The following is a 23,826-nucleotide window of genomic DNA, read 5'->3' on the forward strand; positions in this document are numbered from 1 at the left end:
CAGGAATTCTCTTCCTTTGAATATCTGTTTGGCTAACTCCCTCCCTGCCTCAAATCTTGCTCAGCAGTCATCCTCAGCTGCCCTGTATCTGCCCTGTATCCCCAGCCACCTTGGAAGTCACTGCCAATCTCCTTTACCCGCTCAGTTTCCTCCTTAGCACCTGCTCCCTCTACCATATTATGCAATTCACTTACTGCGCCTATGGTTGTCTGTCTCCTTCCACTATAATGCAATCTCCACCCCAGGGATTTTTGCACATTGTTTGCCTAAAACAATCCTGGCCATAGTAGAAACTCAATGTATATTTCTTGGATGAATGAATACATTTAAACAAAGCCCATTTTCTCAGATCCCTAGGGGCCTGAGAGTTCATCTAAACCAAGCTCCAGGGGTGCCTGGGTGGCTCAGTCGGTAAGTGTCTGCTTTGGGCTCAGGTCCTGATCTCAGGGTCTCAGGATCGAGCCCCAAATGGGGCTCCCTGCTCAGTGGGGAGCCTGCCTCTCCCTCTCCCTCTGCTGCTCCCCCCTGCTTGAGCTCTCTCACTCTCTCTCTGTCAAATAAATAAATAAAATCTTTAAAAACAATGAGCTCGGGGCGCCTGGGTGGCTCAGTGGGTTAAAGCCTCTGCCTTCGGCTCAGGTCATGATCCCAGGGTCCTGGGATTGAGCCCCACAAAGGGCTCTCTGCTCAGCGGGGAGCCTGCTTCCTCCTCTCTCTCTGCCTGTCTCTCTGCCTACTTGTGATCTCTGTCAAATAAATGGATAAAATCTTAAAAAAAAAAAAACCAACAATGAGCTCCTAACCTATGAGGAAATTTCCATTCTCCACTCCCACTGGCCACAAATTACACAAGGGAGAAACCTCTTAACACACTGGGTTCCACTCAAAGACATGAACACATATGGCACAGAGTCTGACACACAGTAGGTGCTCAAAAACGTGGCTCCTCTTTCCTTTCCCTGGGAAGTGCATCTTTCAGAACACCTGGTGGGGGCGGCTGCTCAGTAAGAATGGTCTAAGATCCTGGAGACTGGATGAGACAATCCAATGAGCACCTGCCGTGGGCTGAGTGTGTTCCCCTAAATCCATGTGTTGAAGTCCTAACCCCCCAACCCCGAAAAATGTGATTATAATTGAAGATAAGGTGTTTAAAGAGGTATTTGAGGTTATATGAGGTCATTAGTGTGAGCTGTAATCCAATCCGATGGGCATCCTTATAGGAGATCAGGACACAGAAGAACATGTGAGGACATAGGGAGAAGACGGCCATCTACACATCAAGGAAAGAGATCTCAGGGGAATCCAACCTGCCCACACCGTGAGCCCAGACTTCCAGCCTCCAAACTATGAGAGAAGACATGTCTGTTGTTTAAGCCTCTAGTCTGGGATTTGTATATGGTAGCCTGATTGGACTGATACAAGCCACAGACAGGAGCAGGCTGACTTCCCATTTATTGAGCTGACATTTTACAAATGAAGGCCTTGTGGTTCTGAGAGGTGAGGAACCTGCTCAGTGTCTTCCCGGGGCCTTCTGAGCCCATCTCCTACTCCCAAACCCCAGGCCCTTTGCATTGCATTGGTCATGGCTAGAGCCAGGTCCCGAAGCAGAAGTGGTCCAAGTAACACCTTTGCCAGGGAGCTTGACCAGGAGAACACCCCCCACACCTGCACCCTCATAGCCAACTCCCTCCCAGACCAGAAGTCTCCATCCATTCAGGAGGGCGCCTTTCTTTCTGGTGAGCTCTGGGGAGGGTGCCTGTAGATTCCTCCCAAAATCCTGGCTCCAGGGAAAAAAATGTACAGGACCATTTCCTTTGGGGCTTGTGATTAATCTAAAACCAGCCCTCATGAAAGCAGCTACAGTGATAAATCCTGAAGATGTTTATCCTGAGAATTCCAGGCCTAATTTACGGTTGCTCCAAGCAGCACAGTCTCACCAGCCATTAGCATCATTATAAGCAGAATAGCGTTGACAATTGACAGCAGGGATATGGTGTAGCGCCTTAGGGTTGGGGTAGGGGGTTGCAGCCCCCTCCGGAGGACCCGAAGCCACTCTTAATCGACTTCCATCCAAGATGGGATTTAACCTAGTCAGCCCCCAGAACTGCATCAGGCCTTGAATTTACTGACAACAACTTGTAGGACCAGGTAGAAACACATAAACAAACACAATTAGGAGGGCTTTCTGTCTTGTTAGTTAAAGATGCACAAAAGGCCAGTCTGAGGCATCGCTGTTGGCCACTGTTGCCACAAACACATCTGGATTCCTGAGAGAGGGTTCAGTTACTTGGGGCAGCTCAGGAGTGCCACAGGGACACCCAAGAAGGGGAATAGAAGGAGGAGACAGACCTGGACATGAGCCCTGGTTCCCTGTACACAGATGAAGGAGTGTGGGCAGGGCCAGTAACCTTTTGAGGTGACTCTGAGTGTTCAGGGTTGGGGGAGGGGTCTTACGTGGACACAGTAGGTCCCCAGACAGACAAGCCCCTCTTCTTGGTACAGTTGTCTTTCTAGAACCCCCTTCCTTCCACCCTCCAAGTGATTGTCAGTAACTGGTGAATGCACTCATTCACCGCTCAGCGCACTGATTTATTCTGCCAAAGTGTGCCATGTGCCTGCCATGTGCTGGTGCGCCATTAGGCTCTAGGCAATATTCCAAGTATTAGGCCCCTCCTTTATCATTGGAATCATTTGAATGCTGCTCTTTGACTGCTGTTGAACAAATAGGTAACATTAATAATAATTCTTGAGTAGTTTCCATGGCCAAAACGTTTATGTCAGTGCTTCCCCTTTCCAACAATCCCTGGAAAATCTGCTCTCTGTCCTAACCCCATTTCTACAGCATAAAAAGCCCCACTGGTTATTTCTGTTCTGAAAAGCTCTTAATTGACTCCATCTCCTCTCTGAGGCCTTTCTTCGACTTTCCCTCAATATCCAGCCTAGCCGGTTCATCCCAGGGCAAAGAAATCTGTAGGAGTATTTCTGTTCTGAAGATTGCCTAGGAGCACTGCTTAAATCACCTGCTCTGACCAGACCCACCTTCGCTTCTAGGCCACGCCCATCTCATCTTCCACTAACTAGCTCCCACTCCCGGCGTGGACCTTCGATGTATTTTTCTGCATACAAAATCCCGATGCCCATTTAGACTAATTCCCTTACCCACAAATAAATCCGAAAATGGCTTGCCCGAGGAGACAGCAGATTCCCCATACTTCTTACTCCCATCATTACCGCCTTCTACCCACTATCATCAAAGAAACACAGGCACACTGTAGGAAACTGGGAGAGAATGTTAAAAATCCAAAACACTAAGAAGTTTCTATGCCTCATTCCACTATTTCCTTCTTTATTATTATATTTAGAAATTTTTATTTAAGTAATCTCTATCCACAAGGTGGGGCTTGAACTCATGACCCCATGATAATGAGTTACATGCTCTAGCTGCTGAGTTAGTCAAGCATCCTGGCTTCTTTCTTCTCTCTCTCTTTCTTCCTTTCTTTTGAAGGTTTATTCACTTATTTTAGAGAGAGAGAGCATGAGGGAGTGGGGTGAGGAGGGGCAGAGGGACAGGGAGAGAGAGCCTCAAACAGATTCCACGCTGAACACAGAACTGGATGGGGAGCTCCGGACCACGACCCGAGGTCACAGTCTCAACTGAAACCAAGAGTAGGGCACTTAACGACTGTGCCACTCAGGTGCCCTGGCTTCTTTCTTTATAATAGTGTATTTTTTTCTTTATGAGCTTAGTAGTAGTTTACATATACAATTTTGTGTCCTGTATCTGTAATAAATGATCTTACATATTATCCTTTTCTTTATAATGATTTTATAAATCTTGTTCTCAATGGATGCATAGTAATCCCTGCTGCAGATGTCCCATCATTTCTTAGCTAGTCTTCAAATTTTGGGCATTTAAATTGTTTCCTGTAACAGATGAATATAACTGCATCAGTCTTTGCCTGTATTTTGAAATATTTCCTAAGGATGGATTGCACTAAGTAGCTATACAAAAGTGAAAGATCACCAACCTTTTTATTTTTCAATGGTGGTAAAATATATATGATAGTTACCATTATAATTGTTGGTAAGTATACACTACAATGGCATTAGGTACCATTATTATGCAATCTTCACCATGACCCATAGTTTTCCCATCTTTCCAAACTCAAACTTTGTGTCCATCAAATACCGACTCCTATTTCCCCCACAGTTGGTACCCACCATTATACTTTGTATCTGTACATGTTTGACTATTCTAGAGACCTCCTGTAAACGAATCATATAGTGTTTGTCCTTTTGTGCTGGCTTAATTCATTTAGCATAACATCTTCAAGGTTCATTCATGTCATAGCATGTGTTAGAATTCCCTCCCTCTTATGTGAAGAATATGGAACTCTTGTATACAACTGGTGGGAGCGTGATTGATGCCACTGTTACGGAAAACAGTATAGAGGTTCCTCAAAATCACCAAATCCAGATGATTCAATCCAAACATTGAAATCCAGAAATTCCGCTTTTAGGTATATATTTGAAGGAAATAAAATCAGTGAGTATCAGATATTTGCACTCCCATGTTCATTGCAGCGTTAGTCATAGTTGCCAATGTATAGAAACAGATGAATGGATAAGAATGATGTGATATATATATCATATCTTTCTCTCTATATATACACACACACACATAATGGAATATTTCTCAGTATTAAAAAAGAAGGAATTTTGCTATTTATGATAATACGGATGAACCTAGAAGGATTTTGCTAAGTGACATAAATCAGACAGAGAAAGACAAATACTTTTTGATGTGACTTATATGTGGAACCTAAAAGGGAAAAAAAAAAAAAAAGCAAACTCCTAGAAATAGAGAGTAGAATGGTGGTTGCCAGGGCCTGGGGTTTGGAGAAATGGGGAAATGTTGGTCTTGGGTATAGACTTCTAATTACAAGATAAATAAAGTCTGAGGATCCAAAAGGTGACTACAGCATGGTGACTGGAGTTAATAATTCTGTACTGTGTACTTGAAACTTGCTAGGAGAGTAAGAACTTCTATGTTCTCAACACACAAAGTAACTATGTAAGCTGATAGGCTAATTAACTCGATTGTTGGAAATATTTTGCAATGTATATCAAATCGTTACGTTGTACTCTTTAAATACATACAATTTTATTTGTTAATTATACTTCAGTAAAGCTGGAAAAGCAAAGCAAGGCAAAACAATACAAGACAGAAACTGAACGCAATGTCTTGATAACAAGGAGGAATGATAAAGGACCAATCTAAGCCCATTCTTGGGGGAAAAAATTCTCTGTCAGCTACACTGTGTTCACATATGGAGGACCAGAGGTCAGCCTTAGATCAGTAGCTGATCAAGTCTTATGTTTCCAGTTGAATTATTAAAAAATTTTTTCAAAATTTCTGGGGTGCCTGAGTGGCTCAGTCGGTTAAGCGTCTGCCTTTGGCTCAGGTCATGATGGGGGGGCATTGGACTCCCTGCTCTGCCCCTCCCTCTACTTGTGTTCCCTCTTTATCTCTCAAATAAAATCTAAAAATATATATATATATATATAATCTAAAAAATATATAATATAAATATAATCTAAAAATATATATAATCTTAAAAAAAAGAATTTCCTCCCCTTTTAAGGCAGAATATCCCATTGTATGTATAGACCACATTTCATTTATCCATTCGTGCATTGGCGTTTGCGCTGTGTTCACTTCTTGGCTACCGTGTGTAGCGCTGCTTTGAACGCTAATGTGCACCAATCTTTTAAATATTCTTGATAAGCTTTACCATCTGGAAAAGTTATAACAACGTGTTTGTCCCCTTGCAGTGGGCATACCGTACCTATGTTACTACATGCAGCGTTTGATGGCGATTTTCAAAATAAAAGACCTGTGAATATTGAAGGGGGTGCTGTGATTAACTTCAAAACAGGAAAAGGCATTTATCTACTTACCCGATTATCACTCTTCCCCATACACGCTCTTCTTCCCTCCATTTACCTAGTCACCTACATGTCCATCTGTCCACCCTCCTATCCACCTGTCCACCTGCCCATCCACTGGCCTATCCACCCCACTTATCCAGCTGTCCAACCTTCCGTCTCCCCACCCGTTGTATTATTTCTACTTCTGACTTCCTGGGGCTTTCATGTACTTGTTTATAATACAACAGAATAGAAAGAGAACAAATATCTAAGGATGTTTCTCTCTGTCCTTGATTCCTTCAGGGGCATCTGAAAGGTAATGCTTTCTTGGGCTCTAAGTCATCTCCTCACTCCCTAACCCTGGCCTCCAGTCTTTTTGAAATTACACCACTGAATCTGTTCTGTGGGGGTTAAATGTCCTTCCTTCCTGGCACAGCCCAGCTTCCAGTACGTTAGGAAACTGTGCTCACTTCTTAATGTGGGCTTTCAGCCTCACCAAGGTACAGCCCTCCCTTTGTTGTTTATCAGGCTGGGGGCTTAGAGGCAGCTGCTTGTGGTCCTGGTGTGGGGGGGGGGGTGGGGGGGTGCGGAGGGGGTGGAGGGAGCGTGGTGTTAGGGGGCACACTGCAGAGGAGTTCCTAAACTTTGAAATATCTCCCCTTGGCAGACAACACCTTGGGCCTAGAGCTAAGAGAATTAGGAGGCATTCACCAAAATTTAGGGCTAGTTTTATATCCGCAGTGTTCCACTTTGTAAGGAGAGATGGGAGGTGTTTGTGTATGTTTTTTTTTTTTTTTTAAGATTTTTAAAATTTTATTTATTTGACAGCAAGGGAGAGCATATAAGCAGGGGTAGTGGCAGGTAAAGAAAGAAGCAGACTCCCCACTGAGCAGGGAAGCCCAATGTAGGGCTGGATCCCAGGACTCTAGCATTAGGACCTGAGCCAAAGAAGGACACCTAACTGCTTAACCAACTGAGCCATCCAGGCGCCTCTGTGTTTTCATGTAAATGTAAATGACAGGCATATTGTATGGGGACATTTCCAAGGAAAGAATAGAAAACCAAAATATTTACAGCTCAATCAATTCCCTAGAAACCACTCTAAAATAGACACAGGAAGAGAGTCCTTTTCAAATAAACAGGATAAATAATGAGGAAAAAGAAAAGGCATTTTAGAATCAGGTCTAATTGGTATCTAAAATGAAGTCAGCAATAACAAGCCGGCCCCAGAGGGGGCTTAACAAGTAATGAGACTTTTAAAAAACTAGTTTCCCAGCTAAAAACAAACTGTAGAGAAAGGTTCACGGTCATTGAGTTGCTGCGCACGTCTTAGAACAGAGACACTTCCAGAGACTGAGGGAGGTCTGTGCACCCTGTCAGCTGGATCCTGACATCCCCTGGGAGGGGAAGGCTCTCGGGCTTTGGGCAGGTGGCCCCACCACCTGAGAGCGGTACCGCCCGTCGGAGCCCTATCAGTCCAGTGGGAACTTGGGACAGAAGTCCTTTTCTAAGATCTAGCTCAGGACGAAGATGAAATAGCGTTAAAGAGGTCCAGCCTGGGACACCAGCTGTGAGTCCACACACCCGCTCAGCTCCCACCCACCCTGGAGAGCTCCCGGCTCCTACCTCTGTTGGTGACACATGGCCGCAGGTGGCAGGTGACCTTGAGACCATCGTGCCCTGTCTGGCTTCGGGAGGCTGCACCCAGAGCATGTGTATTTTAGAAACATGACTTTACTGCTTCCCATTGCTCCCTTTGCCAAGTACTCACCCGGCTTTCCGGGAGCTGTTTCACTCTTTTGTACCTGACAATCCAAAAGAAAAAAAGGAAAAAAAATGCAGTTGATTTTAATTTTCTCTTTTCAAATGAACTTTGGAGACTAAGATGGGTCAGTGCTTGCCCTCAGAGAGCCCACATCGTCCACTTACCTCCCCGGGGACAGACTGCCACAGCAAAACATTTCCAGAACTTTCCAGAAAGGCTGTCCACTGCACCTTCAGAGATTCTCACAACCACTGCTTCTCCAGGGAGTTATCAGCCTACTGCTTCTTTCCTGGAGTTATCAGCCTACTGTGGATAACAAATGTTGCAGTGGTCCTCGGGAATGGAACCTCCCAAAGGGTGGCCCCGTGCCAAAGAAAGACAACTGCGTACACACAGAGGATGGTCGCACCTTTCTCATTGGTCTTTCATCCTTTCTCAGTTTAATTTTAGAAGTGTTCTATTCTTTAGTGGTTTTTTTTTTTAAAAATTCCTTCTTTCTGTCTCTCTTTTCTTATTCTTACATTCTTAAATAAATGGTCCTTGTAGTAGTGGATTCTTTATGAGCAGGATCATATCTGTCTGTCTTAAGTCTTTCCAAGCATCTGGCCTCCCTCCCCACAGAAAGAAATTCTGGCTTGATAAGAATTTCCTTGGCATTTCCAGCCGGGGAACCTCCTTCAGCAGACACTGTTGGCAGGAGAGGGTCTCCCCCTCTGCTTGGGGTGCAAGCAGGCGTTGGGATGTGGGCGCTTTCCTGGGGGAATATTTAAATTTAAATCAGCCACTAGAATGAAGCCAGTGACGTGCCAGGGATGTTTTGCCTTTGAGGTTAAAAAAACCTCTTGCATTCATATTAGTGCTTCTGAGCCACAAGTAGTAAAGTCTGCAGAAATATATTTTCACAGGCAGGAGATCCCCAGGCTAAAATGTAAATGCCCTACCTGAGGGCACTTCTCACTCAGGCTTTTGAGAAGGAAGATGTGAGAGGAAATCACAGGTCACTTTACAACATGCTTATTACTCTAGGAAAAAAGTCCTTGCTGAATTCTTTAGATTCTAGAGCAAAAATGTCTGTGCTGCATTAACACTCCCTCCCTCCGCCCACCCCACTGCCCCTAACTTTGGTCACTTCCCAAGTATATCTACTCTTTTCCTTAAAAACAAGAGATTCTTCCTCCTCTTCCATTTGTGCAACTCAAGCTGGCAATTGGGAAAACTTGTAATTACCGAAAACATCAGAATCGCTTCTTACTGGGGATACAGGATTCCTAGCCCTGTAGCTGTTTCTGGCGCTCTCTTCTCACGCTTCCTGCCCTCCTAAAGGCCCACGGCTAGGCTAATGTCTGTCTTTTAGCCATTGTGAATTGAGTTTGATTTGCGTGTCGCTGAAAACAAAAGGGAAGGTCTTAGGAAACATACTTTGCAAAACCCAGACCTCCCTTTGCAAGATATAGGGTTGTTTGGCCATTGAGGGCCAGGGCAGGCTGGTAGTTCTCAGGTTCTACACACGAGGGCGCTTTGGGACCCCACTGCACACAACCCTGAGGACTGCAGGGCGTTGTGTGGGATAAATTTTAGTAGAAGTATTTCATATCCAGACCTGCTTATTCTTGGCAAAATGACTTCGGACCACAATTAAGAAGAGAGAAAGTTATATTCCTGTACGTTTTTTTGTCTTCCTTGTATGTTTGTTTTCCTTAGTTTCATTTCTTAAAGCCTTCAAAGGAAGGAATCAGTGCTGTCCAAAAACCTTGGATCATTTGCACAGCCAGAGTCCACAGTGGACAAAACTTGGAAATGGCCCAAGATTGCCATCCCATCTCAATATGTAAGTAACCAGGTGGTAAAGGTTCCAACACGAACTGTACCTCCTTCCTGTTCATTCTTATCTCATTAAAACCATGTCCGCCCTTACCCTCTGCCCCAGACTCAATTTCTAGAGTAGAGCTAAGCCAGGCTTTGAGAGAAATGACAATGAGATTGAATTCATTCCCACCAAGCCATGAATTAATCACATTATGCTTACCTTAACCCTTTCAGAAATATAAACAAAACAAAACAAAACAAAAGAACAAAACTTAATTCCAGAGAAGGTGCCAAACTTTAGGCTATAGTAAATAGAACTCAAACATTGGTTCAGATACAAGTCATTATGTTAGATGGCTGTGGGTAAAATCCAGATTTTATCATACAATGACATTGGGAGAGTCACTTTCCAATAATGGACTCAGCAAATATTTATTGAGTGCCTACTGTGTGCAAGGCACCAGGGATGCAATGATGAGCAAAACCAGACAGGGACCCTCTTCCCAGGAACTAGGGGGAGAGGCTGATGTAAAGCAGTCATAGAAATGCAGGTAAATTCACGATGGAGGTTAAGTGCTACTATGGGGGTTACCAGTGATGTTCTCCAGAATCCGTTCCCTCATTCCTTGTCAGACACATGGCAGGACTGCACTTCTCCATATCCTTTGAGGTTAGATGCAGCCATGAATTGCTTTGGCCAATGAGATGTGAGCATGAGTCATGCTCAGGAGTGATGAGTGGGGGCTGTGAGGGCTGGTGAACCATCTGCCACATTCCCTCCCCACTGCTCTGGTCCATGTGGGAGCATGGATGGAGGGAGAACTTCTGTGATGCCTGGCTCCCAGGGTGACCATGAGGAGCTAGCCCTGCCCCCTCCCCCCTACCAGCCTATAGTGAAAACATACTATGAGAGAAAGCTCTTGGAAACCATTGAACTTTGGGGCTTGGTTTTTGCTGCAGCAGAGCCTGGCCTATACTGACTGATAGAGCTCTGGTAGACAGGTATGTGGTGCCATGAAAGTGAGAAATAGAGAATAGGTGGAGTAGAGGAGGGCAGGAAGTTAGGGGAATGTCTCTGGAGATACGTCTGAGTTGTGATCTGAGGAATATATGGAGGGGTCCCGGAGGAAAAGCATTCCAGGTTTTGGACAGGGTTAGAAATGTAGATGGAGGGTGTCTGGGTGGCTCAGACAGTTAAGTGTCTGTCTTTGACTCAGGTCATGATCCCAGCGTCCTGGGATGGAGTCCCCCATCAGGTTCCCTGCTGCAGGAAACCTGCTTCTCCCTCTTCCTCTACCTGTCCTTACTGCTGGTACACTCACTCTCTCTTTCTCAAATAAATAATTAAAATCTTAAAAAAAAGAAATAGAGATGGAGAGAATTGGATGAATTAACCTATTTTAGCTAGTTGATAAGATGGGCTGATAGGTTTATTGAGAGAGGAAGCAGTTGCAGAGGGAAGGCTCTCAGCTCAGAGCCTGGGATACAGTAGGTGCTCAGTGCATAATAATAACTAACACTTATGTGTACACTAAGGGGTGTGCATATATGAACTCATCCAATCCTCACACCATCCTATGATTTAGGTACCATTATTTATGTATTTTTTAAGTTTATTTTTTTATTTTTTTATTTGAGAAAGAGAGAGAGAGAATGTGGAGAGGGAGGGGCAGAGGGAGAAGCAGACTCCCCACTGAATGGGGCTCTATCCCAGGCCCCCAGGATCATGAACTGAGGTGAAGGCAGACATGTAACCAAATGAGCCACCTAGGCATCCCAACTAATGGACCTTTAATCCAAGGCAAGGACATTAATAGGGTCAAGGGAGTAGAAATTGGAAGATGTTTTTGGAGAGAGATGTTGGCTCCGGGGGCTAGAGATTAGAGAATGCTGCCTACAAATCCCAAACCTGGTAAAAAGTCACCCTAAGGATCACCAGAGGGCTTGCCATGTGCCCCTATCACTGGGACAGAGCATCAGCACTTGCTGTTGCTAGAGGATGCTGAAGAGACCTGTGGCGACAGAGCAGGTGTCCTGGCCAGGTGCACAAGGGGGCAGAGACCGAGGTACTCACGATGAAAGATGTTCTCCTGTCCCTTACCATTCTTCCTTCTCAGTGCTCCGGATCTGGTGGGGTCAGGAACAGCAGCCAGCAAATAGGGGAGTCAGCGAGTGAGGGACAGAAAAGGATTATGAAACCCCCTCTTCCCAGGACAGGTGCCAGGTCTGGAGCCTGCCCAGGCTGGGGAGTGGAGAAGTCCCAAGTTTACAGTGAGTCTCGACGTTGGGTTATTACCCGGGATTTGATCTTTGTGCTGAACTGAGACCGTGTTTGTGACTTATAGGGGCGGTGGAACTTTCTACTAGGTAGGAGGGAGCAGAAAAGGCCTGGATGGATGATGGGGGTTTTCACCAGCAGGAGATAAAGGACCGGTAGGAGGGAGTGTAAGAAACAGGACCAGAGCCCCCTTGCTGATGGAGCCCATGAGTCTGTCCTCTGTGTTTGATGCTCTGGTGATGTGATTTTGTGCTAACATGTGTCACTCTTGAATTAGTGTGTGTCATTCCTATGACCCTCTGCTCCGTGAGGACAGCACTGTGTCTGTGTTGTTCACTGTTTTGACCAACCCCTCCCTGGGGCTGGCACATAGATGTTCAATGAGATGTGCTGAGAAAATGGATGAAACATGTAGCTGTCCAAATGTCCGGCTGCCTGAGCATTTATTTCTGGGTGTGCCAGGCATCTGCCCTGCCTGACATCTGACTCAACTTCTGTATTTGTAAGACAGAAGGGTTTAATGACCCCTCCCTCAGGGGAGGTGGGGAGGGCCCTGGGGCTGGTGGGACGGCCTTTGGGTCTCCAGCTTCTGCTCCATAAATTGACAGCTGTGTGACCACAGACAAGTCACCAAGCCAGTAACGCTCCTGGAGTGCCTACAATGTGCCAGAGGTGTTTGCATGCTTTACAGACATTAACTCATGTACTCTTCACAACAGCTGTAGACCATTCTGGTCCCCATTGGATGGTGGAGGAACCGGAGGCACGGAGAGGTTCCAAACCTTGTCTGAAGTCACAGAGTGAACAGTGGCAGAGCTAGTCTAGAAATCTGTGCTCATCAGCTCGGGCTGCCGCGGCAAAGTGCCTCAGGCCAGGGACTTCACACACCAGAAATGCCTGTCCTCACAGCTCTGGAGGCTGGAAGGCCAAGATCAAGGTGTGGGCAGGGCTGGTTTCTGCTGAGGCCTCTCTCCTTGGTATGCAGGTGGCTGTTCTCTCCCTGTCCTCACCTGGCTTGTCTCTGAGCACTCTTGCTGCTGGGCTCTCTTCCTCTTATTCTAAGGATACTAGTCCTCTTGGGTCAGGGTCCCACACTCATGACCTCATTGAAACTTAATGACCCCTTAAATGCCCCATCTCCAAATAAAGTTATGTTTGGGGTTAGGGTTTCTCAATATGAATTTGGGGGGAACAATCCAGTTCACAGCAGCTCCCAGTGTGCTCCAGATTTGAGGTTCCTACACCCTCCCTCCCCTACCCGAGGGCTCTTTTCTCTCCATCTTAATTTTATCCCATATAAAGGGATAAGTGTTATGTTATTTGTATGAGAAATTTGTCAGAGCACAAGATGAGATGATGTATAAAAATATAAAACACTGTTCAAATATGATGAGATTAAAAATACAAACCTCATAATTCACAGAGATGAGGATGTGCAGGTTGATGTTGGGGACCCTATGTTGGCTGGCCTAGTTAGAAAGATATGCTTTTTGACCGTCTCTTGAGACAAACTCCAATAGTTAACCTTCTCAAGGATGTCTGTCTCCTCTTGCTCACCCTTTCCCATCATCCTCCCTGTATTAGGCTATCTTCTGGAACTCATTCGAGATTCAGCCTCAAGTGTTGCCTCCTACAGGAAGCCTTCCTGGATCTCCCTAGACCTCATCTCCCTCCAGCCCTTGTGTCCCCTTGGGGACACACAACACAAGTACCCAGATGGGCTTCTACTGTGCAGCCTCTCCCCAGAACAAAGCTTTGTGGACAGCATGTCTTCATCTATTATTTTCTGTTGGCTATGGGGTCTGTGCTGTGCCTGGAACACAGGCTTTGAGGACTGCAGTGTTTGGGGAAGTGGCCTGCATTTCGTCCTTTCAGCATACTCCTCCATTCCGGCAGACGCTTAACTGACTGAGCCACCCGGGTGCCACAAAACACTTCTCTTTTCTGACTTCAAAGCATTGCATGCCCTCCCTACAAAATTCAGCAAATTTGAAGAATCATGTGCAAAATCCAGAGCTGTGATTCCACTACCCGGATGCTTTCCTTAAACAAAGTTCTTTGCTCTCCTTTCCCCCTGCACATCTATTTTCTTGGGGTGACTCTCACGACTCTATGCAAGCAATTTTGTATCTTGTTATTTTTCTCTTTTCTTCATATTCTGTCGGCCATATTCACACATTGTTAAAAAGGCTTTGTTAACGCCAATTTCATTGATGGCTGCACATTCTGTTGTGTGGGATGTTCTTTATTTTCCCACCCTTATTCCTGTTATAAACTCCTCATTTTCACTGTGTGCTCTTCTTTCTGGCTCTGCTCTGCTTTCCCCTTCAGTGAGCCACCTGTTTATTCACAAGCCCACAAACTGGTCAACACGCTTTGTTCTTAGAGAATCATAGAATTTTATGTATGCATTTTCTTTCATCCTGAGGAACTCCAAGGCCTTGAAAGGAGGGGATCGTTCGCCAGAAAGTGACTTTGCCTGGGAACCAAGTTTTTATTGGTCCCTGGCAAGTGAGTAGACATAAAATATAATCAGCCTCATCAACAGATGGAAACACTGAGGTATAGAGAAGCTGTTTGCTTCTCCCAACGTGACATATGCATTTTGATTGTGGGAAGTAGTAGGAACTGACTCTTTTCTTCCCACTGGCTGATGTTCTTGTCTATCAAACTCTCATTAAGAGTAAGTGCCTTAGTTCCTTTTCTCTTTCATTTAAACAAGGACTAAATAAGGTGCCTCAAAACCACAACAATCTTTATGAAAAATGTTCCAGGGGGACAGCCTGGAGATCGTGTAGACATGGAGCTCTCTTCAGTATCTCGATTTGCACATTTCTACTTGCTCCCTCTCTGTGTCTCACCCCCAGACTTGGCCATACTGTCTCCTCTGTCTGGAGTGTCCCACTTGACCTCATACTAAATCCTTATTTAGTTCTGGGACACATCTTAGGAGTCACTTTATGTGGGAGGCCATTCTGTGTCCCCAGGTTGGAGTCCAGGGCCCCTTCCCCATGCTTGTCTCTGGTAATACCTAGTTGTCACATCCTGACCCCATCTGCTGCATCTTTCCCACCACTGAGCTGGGCCTCCGGAACACAGTCCACAGGACAGAGATGGCACATGTAGGTGTGAATGAATGAATGAATCTCCATGGTCACAGAGGTCTACTGTGTGGACTTTAGAGGCCATAAAATGGAAAGAGACAAAAAGAGACAGAAATTTTAGGAGAGGAGAAGATAAAATGAAGTCAAATGGAGACAATGGCAAGTATGCTAAGATGTCCAGTTGATTTGGACATCTGGCCCACGTGGTAGGCAGCTTTCTTACCATAAAGGACACTTGCCTGTGGTTCATCCACCCATGTTGTCATATGTGTTGGTCCTAGTGAAGTAGTCCTTGATCTGTCCTCTGTAAGATCACATCCATGCTGGTCTCATTTGGGAACTTTGAGCCGGGTGATTCCATCAGGATACCATGACCTTATGGGGCAATTTGTAGGCAGCCAGATGGTGTCCCTCTGGGGTAAGTGTTTGCTTAGCACCTGAAGTAGCCAGTTTCCAAACCCAGCCCCAATGATCCTCACTTCCTGGTGTTCGTGTGTAAGCCTCTCTGCTTGAGTGGGGGCTGCACCTAGTGACTTGCTGGTAACGTTATGATATGAAAAACATGGAGGAGCCTGCATGGCTCAACCAGCTGAGTATCTGACTCTTGATTTTGGCTCAGGTTATGATCTCAAGGTTCTGAGACTGAGCCCCGTGTTAGGCTCCCCGCTCAGTGGATATCTGCTTGAGATTCTCTCTCTCTCTCTCTCCCTCTGCCCCTCCCCTGCTCTCTCTCTCTCTCAAAAAAATAAATACATCTTTAAAAAGAGAATATGGTAAATAGGATGTGATGTCACTTCTGCTGTTAGGCTCTAAAAGACTGATTTTCATCTTACCAGTGGATTCATTCTATTGACTTCCTGGCTTGCTGCCTTTGATGAAGTCATCTGGAACTTAGGAGGGGCCCACCAGGCAAGAAAGTGAAGGTGCCTTCCAGCCAACAACCAGTGAGGAGTCGAGGCCTCGGTCAAAGGCTGCGAGGACCTGAATGCAGCCAGCACTTCCTGCATGAGCAGACCCTTCCCCAGTGGAGCCTTCAGATGAGACCACAGTCCCTGGGCTGGTACCTTGGTAGCATCCAGTAAGAGACTGTGCAGAAGAATGCTCAGCTAAGCTGTGCCTGGATTCCTGACCTACAGAAACCATAAGATTACAAATGCTGTCTCAAGCTACTAAGTCTTGGGTCATTTGCTATGTAGGAATACATAACTAAGATAGCACCCATTCTGTGCCATTGACTTTGGTGCTTTCTGAAGGCACCTCACATCCCTTTGCACCCTTTGCATGATCTTCCCCACACTGCTACTTCCCAGGGGATAGACAGATAAAGACTACAATTCGCAGACTCCCTTGCATCTAGGATTCTGGGTAATTTAGGTTCTGCCGACAAGATGAACTGGTGCAACATTTTTTTTTTAATTTTTTATTTTTTATAAACATATATTTTTATCCCCAGGGGTACAGGTCTGTGGTGCAACATTTTGAAGGCAGGATTTTCTTCTGTGGCAATGGCAGCTTATGCTTTGCTTCTCAGTTCCAGGGTGTGGGGATGCTGGGGCATCAGCAGGGAGTTCCTGAACTCCAACAGGGAATTCAGAATCAAAGCAGTGATAAGGTGACTTTGAAACCAGAAGTCCAGCAACAGTTCATAACTTCCACAACTGCAGCCCACCCAGCAGTTTTGTAAACACCTATGTCCTCATACTGAATACCTTCCTGAAAAAATATTTAGACACGTTTCTTCTTCCTGCACTGAACTCCGCTGATATAGTCGTTCACTGTTCAAGACCCTGGGGCTACAGGTGAACCTGACATAATTCCAGACCTCAACGTGCCCACACTCTAGTGATGGAGACAGAAGTTAGAAAGTACTTTCATTCTAACGTAATTGTTTCCTAGCCCCCAACTCAGGGTCAATTTGTTATGAAGTTAACAAAGCAGATACTTCACTTGCATGGGTCCCTTCCAAGGTTCCAAGAGAGTTGCAATTTGGTTTTCATAATTTTGTGGAGTGTTTTTCCTTTTTTAAAAATACATTTCATTTAAAATTTTTAAAAAAGATTTTGTTTATTAATTATTTAGAGAAGGTAAGTGGGGAGAGGAATAGAGGAAGAGGGAGACAGAGAGTCTCAAGCAGACTCCATGCTGAGTGCAGAGCCCACCATGGGGCCCCATCTCACCACCCTGAGCTCATGACCAGAGCTGCAGTCAAGAGTTGGACAGTTAACCAACTGAGCCACCCAGGTGCCCTGGGTTTTTTCTTTCTTTCTTAATAAGCACCTCTCCAGGAACTGTATAAGCTCCTGGCCCCCTGAAACCTGGATCAGACCCTGGCTCTGGGGAATTCCATCCACTTGATGGCTTAGCCTGCCCACCTTGTGATGGAAGTCTCTTAGCCCCATCTAGTCGGCCAAGACTGAGCTTCATAGCTCTACTTGAACATCACTTCCAGGTTGTCTTCTGGCACTTTAAACTTAACCTTCCCTTCAACCCAGGTGCCATCTTTGGTTGAGTGACATTACTATCCATGCATTGGCCCAGTCTAGACACATGGGGTCATCGCTGATGCTCCCTTCTTGGTCCTACCTCGTTCATGGGACTGATATACTGTAGAAAATTTGTGAGAGTAAGTGAGATAAATGAGAATGAGTCACACAGGCAATTCTGTCCCCAGAAGGGTGGCCTCAGAGGAAGGAGCTGCCTGCACCTGGGACCCAGAGAATAGCATCTACCTGAGTGACTCTAGGCAGGAGAATATGATGTGTGGGTTCTGGAAAATGATTCCCAGGTCTAATCCTCACTGCAAGGCAAGGCTGGAACTGGAAATTGGTATCATCAGGTAAGCATCCAGATCATTAAAATGAGGAGGAACCCAGTGACAGGATGAGCTGAAAATGACTGGGAATTGAGGATGGGGTGTCTTGGAGTTCCCCTTTGACATGGTACCTTTACTTACAGCGTTGTGTCTAAGGGCAGTTTCCTCCAAAGCAGATACCGAGGTGAGGACTTGATTCTAGTAATTCATGTGGGCAATAATCCTGGGCGAGGGAAGTGAGGCAGGAGTGAAATGAGCAGGACTCCATTGTGGACAACCAGGACCCAGTGAAGAATACCCCCCAGAATTGCCCACAGTGGTTGGAGCCCCAGGGGATTTATCCTCCAATATTTGTCCCTTATTGCTTGAGGGTGGCTCCTAGAGTGTCACTTTCCAGCACTCCTGGTTTGCTCCATTTGTCAAGCCAGGGGAGCCCCTGCAGCCAGAGAGAGGGAAGTCCTTTGGTGTGTTCTGAGGGCATCTGCAGTGGCCTCCAGGGTGCCAGTTGTGATGGTGGGGCACTGATGTCATTTGCGTCAGGGGCTGCCTCTGGTGTCTCAAAGGCTAGACTCCTTCCCTTTGATGCAAGCAGCCAGTGGTAACCTACTTACTCACCCTGTGGGCAGTGAAGTGCACTGAGTGGCTGGCAGCAGGAACTGCAGGGACTATAGAAGGAGCTCACTGACTTTGAGTCCAACAGACCAAGATGGCAGATGCTGTGGCCTCAATGATCTTCCTGCAGCCAGACTCCCACCTTCCCCAGTTCCCAGCTCCTGCTTGCCCTGCGTATGCTTCCTTGTCCAAAGCAGCTCTTTCAGGGTGCAACAACTGTTCTGCGTGGGTAGCAGGAGTCCCTGTGGCCCCCAGACATGGACACGTCAGCGTCTTTGAAGTGCCCTGGCTGGCAGAGCTCCCTGCTATTGTGGGGCCCTGTGGTTCTCTCCTCTCAGCTCCTGGAATGACAAGCTTGCAGGAGGCCCCGGCAGCCTTGGCGGCTGGGCCAATGTTTAGACAGTTTCTTCTGCTGTTTCAATAAGAGCCTCAGTGGGACTGCATCTCGGCTTCACCTCCCCTCCTGTGGCTGGGCGGACTGGCTGCCCAGCATCCGGAGCTTCTTGTAAAGTTCCTCTCAGCGCCCACAGAAGCTTTATAGGCAAGGAATCTTCCAACGGGCTTCACGGTTCCCCACCTCCTCCTTTTTAGGCAGGCAGCTCCTTTTTCAAATGGCCTTCCTTTGACACTTAGGTGTCAAAGGCATCTGAGCGCAGGGATGACTTTGAAAAACCTCCAGCCCTGGGATTTGGTCTCCTCCAGAGCAGCCATAACCCTGAAAGACAGAATGAGTCCTACATGTTATTTAGGAGGCTCAGAGAAATTCAGTGACTTTCCTCAGGTTGTGCAGCCAGTTAGTGGCAGAATTTGGGGGAGAACCCAAGCTTGCTGATTTCAAGTCCTCCAGGACCCAGGTCAGTGAGAGAGCTTTAGAGTCTAGGTGAGTGTAGGGCTCACCTGGACTCACTATCCCACCTTTGTGCGGATTCATGAGAAGTTGAGTAGAAAAGGCTGTGAAATCCCCCACAGAGGTGCAGCTGACAGTGATCACATGCTTTATTTGTCTGTGGGATCTGGGAGCCAGCAGGAGTCAGTGTGAGAAAGAGGCTAGGTGCCCAAGCTGGCAGTCAGAAGAGTTCTGATTTGGGTTTCTTGACTTTCGAGCTGGGTGGCATTAGGTAAGTCTAGACTTTTGTGCCTCAGTTTCCTCATCTGTAAAAGAATGATGGTCAACCCACTGAGTTAAGTTAGTGCTAAGCACAATGTCTGGGCTACTTAAGTCCTAGTAAACATTAGCCATGGCTATTACTGACATTATCGTCATTGTTATTTGTCATCTTCACGAAGGTTCAGTTACATATGACATTAAATAAAGGCTCAATAACAGATAACAGTGATGATTATTGTTATCCATAGCAGTATTAAACCAGGCACTGGGTTCCTGGTCCCCCAGGTGGAGTGGCTATCCCACAGGAGACGGAAGTCACAACCCAAGTGATAAATGACACCAGGAAACTTGAAGGGAGGAGGGGAAGGATGGAAATACCTAGGGCTTAATTAACTGTGTGGTCTTGAGCAAGTCACCTCCTCACTTCAGGGATTTCTTCACTTGAAGAGGAAGAGGTACATTGAGCTGATCAGTCCCTCTTCTGAAATTCTGTCCATCCATCCTTCCACCCACCCTCCATCCTTTTATCCACGTCTATCTATGTACGTACCCAGGCATCTCCTATCCACCCATCCTTCTATCCACCCTCCTATCCATCTATCCTTGTGTCCATGCTTTCCATCCAGCATCTATCCATCCACATATCCATTATCCATCTATCAATCTACCCATTATCCAGCCACCCATCCACCCATTTATCCATCATCCATCCATCACCCATTCACTCATCCATCCATCCACCAATCCATCCATCATTTATTCACCCATCCATCTATCCATCCACCCATCCATCTACACTCCCGTGCATATGTGCATCCACCCATACCTTACCCATTCATTCATCCATATACCCAACCATCTACCCATCCATCAACTATACATCTATCATCCAGCTACCCACCCATCCATTAGATGGATGGGTTAGCTGGATGAGCATCTAACCACTCATCCATCTATGCATCTACCCATCCATTCATCATCAATCTACTCATCCACCTATCATCCATCCACCAATTCTCAATCATCCATCTACCCATCTATCCACTCATCCATCCATCCATCCACCCATCATTCATCCATCCACCCATCCATCCATCTACCTATCCATCCCTCATCCATTCACCCATCCATCCATTTACCCATCCATACATCTACCCATCCACCCACATCTACCCACCCATGCACATATGCATCCAACCACCTCTTCCCATTCATTCATCCATATACCCATCCACTATCCATCTATCATCCATCTACCTATCCATCCATTCATCCATCCATCCATCCACCAACCATTAATCCACCCATCCATCCATCCATCCATCCATCCACCCATCCGTCCACTATCCATCCAGCATCCTATGTGCCAGGCCCTGGGCTGGGAATTATTAAACAGATGAAGGGGACTCTAGCCAGGGCACTACTATTGAGGAGTTTCCAGTTGGGTCCAACTTCCCACAGTTGGTCAGTAGGCCAGGCTTCCAATCTCAGGGCTATCTGACTCCCAGAATCACTAGGCCTCACTGCACCTTGACCATGTGGCCCTTCCTGCCTTCCTAGGCTATCAGACAAGGGCTGGGGGTTCACACCATTCTTCTGCACAGCCCTTTGTCATGTGCCGAGGTCTCTACTCCACATGCATTTCCACTTCTAAACCTTATTCAGTCTTGTGAGGCAGGGCTTCCTAAATGTGTTAACTGGGCAGAGGACTGAAGTTCAGAGAGGTGAAGAGTTAGCCTGGAACATCCTCTGTGATATCTGTCCCAATGCCCTTTCAAAGATCTGGCCTCTGCCCTCCTGGGCCCTGCACTGAGATCCCCACACTGGGTTCAGATCCTGGCTTTGCATCCCGGGAGAGTATATTGGTCCTGACATCATCTATGAAGTGGGATAATAATGGTCCTCATCTTATAAGGTTGTTTGGGTGTTATCTGGCATAAAGCAAGTAAGTGGTACATAGTACGCTCTCAACTATCAGTCATTTTAATTATTGTGCCTGTGATATTATTGTGCCTATGATATTACTATACCCATGATATTATTCCTAGCATATATTACCTGTCATGGCTGGACAGGTCATAGTTCAATTTTAAGAAGAGGATTGACTGCTCAGTATTTGAAGGATGGATGGATGGATGGAAGGAAGGAGAAGGGCTCCCCCTCAAGGCCACAGATAAGGCCAGTGTGTTAAAAGCTTTTCCACAAATGTGCAGTCTGAGGCTCCATCTCCCATCATGTGAGGTGGGCACTGGGGCCACAGTTAATTTCTTTTACCACAGAGTGGCAGGCATCAAGGCTCATTAACCTGATGAGTCCATGAGCCGGCAGGATTTGTGTAATCTTGTTTTCCCTTCAGCTGGCTTCCCAGGATGCCATTGTGCTCACACGGAAGCCCGGTCACTCCATCAAATTCCCCGCACCAGGAGGAGGCCCTCACATGCCTGAATCCTGCCTGCTCGCAGGAGAACCCTACAAATCACTTCTGTGCTCAGATCTGGCCAGGGGCACCTCACCTCCCCCAGCCTCACTCTGGGTCTGTCCTGTACCCCACAATCTCCAAGACACTTATAAGTATGCGTGGACCTCTCAAGCTGCACAGAGCTGAGACGGAAAGGGAACTCCTGTTCCATGAATGTCCCCATGTGCCAGCAACTTTATTCCCACCATGGGTCTGTCTTCTGGCTACCATGTGGAGGCCTCCTTCAGGGTGACTCTGGAGACTGCAGGGGCTCTACTGAAACCCCAGGGGAAGGAGCAGCACAAGGTCACAGAGGGGCCTTGGGTTTGGGGCTGTGGCCCCCACTCCTTGGTTCCAGAGACCCTGTGCAGTTTTCCTGTCCATACTTTCTCATATGTGAGTCCAACGCCCAGGAGTAAAAAGCAGGAGATGAGACGATGGCACATAGTAGGAGCTAAGAAAATGTTGGTTCCCCTCTTTCTCACTTGTTTGTGGATTCATTCAATAGTTTGGAACTTGCTAGATGCCAGGCCTGGCAGCTGAGCAGTGATGGGACAGATGTGAATGATACCTCATGAAAGCTATTATTTAATTGTAAGGACAGAAACAGTATTATGCTAATAATTTAGGGTCGCCTGGGTGGTACCGTCCGTTAAGCATCCAACTCTTGGTTTCGGTTCTGGTCATGATCTCAGGGTTGTGAGATCAAACCCCAAGTCATGCTCTGTGCTCAGTGGAGTTCACTTGAGATTGTCCTTCTCCCTCTGCTCCTTACCCCTACCGCCCCCAAATAAATACATTTTAAAAAAATAAATTACACTAATAATTGAGTAGTTGCCAGTATGATAAGGGCTATGAGGGGGCTCAGAGAGCAAACCAGGGGAACTCATCTTATGGGAAGGTTCCCCTGGGGAAGGGTCTTCTCAAGAAGGTCAGTTTTTTTTTTTTTTTTTTTCTAAGTAGGCTCCAGGTCTAGTGCAGAGCCCAACATGGGGCTCAAATGCACAACCCTGAGTTCAAGACCTGAGCTGAGATCAAGAGTTGAATGCTTATCTGACTGGGCCACCCACGTGCCTGAAGAAGGTCAGTTTCAAGCAGTCTGACCTGCAGGTTGAGGGGAGTTCAGCCTTGGCAGGGTGGGGTAGATCCCAGCAGAGCGGAAGACTGGGCCAGACCCAGACAGGGCCCAGAGTCACGGACGACAGGGAGCAGGGGCTGAGGGAGGATGGCAGGGCCGGCGGGCAGGGCCTTTGTGCTGCATGAAAGGCTTTAGGATGCATTCCCCACATAGAGCTCTATTTACAAATCACATTTCCCCTATAAAATCCATCACATTTTATTCTTATAGATGTGGCAGGCAATATGCCCTTGGACCTTCTGATGTGGGTGTTTGCAAACTGTACTTTCATTTTTCCACAGTCTGTGTTGTGCTACCTTGTGCAAAAAGCACAGATACATTGTGGTCCTTGTGGGCTCTGGCCAGGCTGCCGAGGACTGAGAGCAAGGGCACAGAAGAGGGTGAGGAAGTGAGGGTCTTCCTCTTTGCAGCCCCTGTGAGTCCCTGGATCATCCCACTGATGCTTGTTTCACAGAGAGACTTTTCTGTTTTGGGTGCTGGTCCCACTGAGCCCCCTCCATGACACCACCTGGTCGTGGCTGTGGATGAGAGAGTAGAGGTGGGAGGCTGACCTATGGACAGTGGCCCAGCCAGTAAGAGGTAGGGCCAAGATTCAAACCTCTGCCTCTGGCATTGAACTTTAAGCAGGACCTCTGTGCTCGGTCAGTAAATGATGCGTCATTCCTATGGTGATAACTTAATGCATCTTCCAATGACGCCAGGCTTGGACTTCTGGGAGTAACCACAGTCACAGGGGAGGCCAAGAGCTGTGTTTGGGTTCATGTCACAGAGAGGGGCATGGTCAGAAGAGTGTCCACTAAATAAAGTGAGCCAG

The sequence above is a fragment of the Mustela lutreola genome, chromosome 1 (genome assembly GCF_030435805.1).
Source record: "Mustela lutreola isolate mMusLut2 chromosome 1, mMusLut2.pri, whole genome shotgun sequence".
Lineage (NCBI taxonomy): Eukaryota > Metazoa > Chordata > Mammalia > Carnivora > Mustelidae > Mustela > Mustela lutreola.